This window comes from Rhipicephalus sanguineus, chromosome 9, assembly GCF_013339695.2.
Source record: "Rhipicephalus sanguineus isolate Rsan-2018 chromosome 9, BIME_Rsan_1.4, whole genome shotgun sequence".
NCBI classification, from domain to species: domain Eukaryota; kingdom Metazoa; phylum Arthropoda; class Arachnida; order Ixodida; family Ixodidae; genus Rhipicephalus; species Rhipicephalus sanguineus.
Window position 1 is genome coordinate 61956349 of NC_051184.2, and position 1061 is coordinate 61957409.

The window sequence follows — 1061 nt, forward strand, 5'->3', positions numbered from 1 at the left end:
GTGACATTAACTCGGTACCTTTACGAGGGAACGGCAGAGGGAACGGCGTTACTTCTGTAAACGTTCCACCGCATTCAACACGCACACGCATGCAGCGCATCGTGCAGAACAGGGCGGATGGGCGACCGCGTGAGGCACAAAAATATACCGCTCGCCTCTCTCGTGACTATGAAGCACCCTGGTGTTCACTTGAAGGCCCTCGTTGGGGCGCAAGTAAACGTGCTACGCCAAGATCGACCATGTACGGGAGCAACTGCGTCCGACAACGTTGAGAAGGACACACAACGGTATGGGATTCGCATCGTCTCCTTGGCGCCTTACAGACTAAAAAAGTGCGCCCACTTCTGACAAGAAGAAAACAAGAAATGCCATGCAAGAAGCACCATCAGACGAAGTTCACCAGTTGCGTTTCTGACGTTATATACGCGATGCCCTTTTCATGCAGTCGGTCTTACATAGACCAAACAGGCCGATGTTCCAATGAGCGTGCACAGGAGCACAACCGATCTTTGCGCACCGGCACGGACAGCAATCTGGCCTAGGTGCATTGCAAGAAATGCGATAGTAAAAGCTGTTTGCCTGATCTAGTGTATAGGGCTGAAAGGGGCGTCATCAAGGTGTTTTACATCGCAAAAAGGCGCGACAGCTGTGTCAGCTCTCCTTCCTTATCACTATAAAGAGATGAAATGGAATCCTTAGATGGACACATCAGGTCACTCCCGCGTACGTGATGAGCACGCGTTCTTGTTATTTTTCTTAAAGGGACTGTCTACCGTCCTTCATCGCTTTTCTGTTTTGTACCGCACTCGAAAGCATACCGTCTGAAGTGTCCAACCTTGCAGCCGTTTCTCTGGAAAGTGAGTAGAAAATTTTAAAACAGAATTTTTCGATCTGCGTTCGGTCTTCTTCCATTGGTGTGAATACGCCCCACAACACTGGTTGGTGGACGCGATGACGAGTGTAGTGCCGGTAAAACTTAAAACCGAAAGCACATGTCATTTCTGTAGGATTTCTTTTTTTTTTTCTCTGAACACTAATGCAATGAATGTAACAGTCGTTTC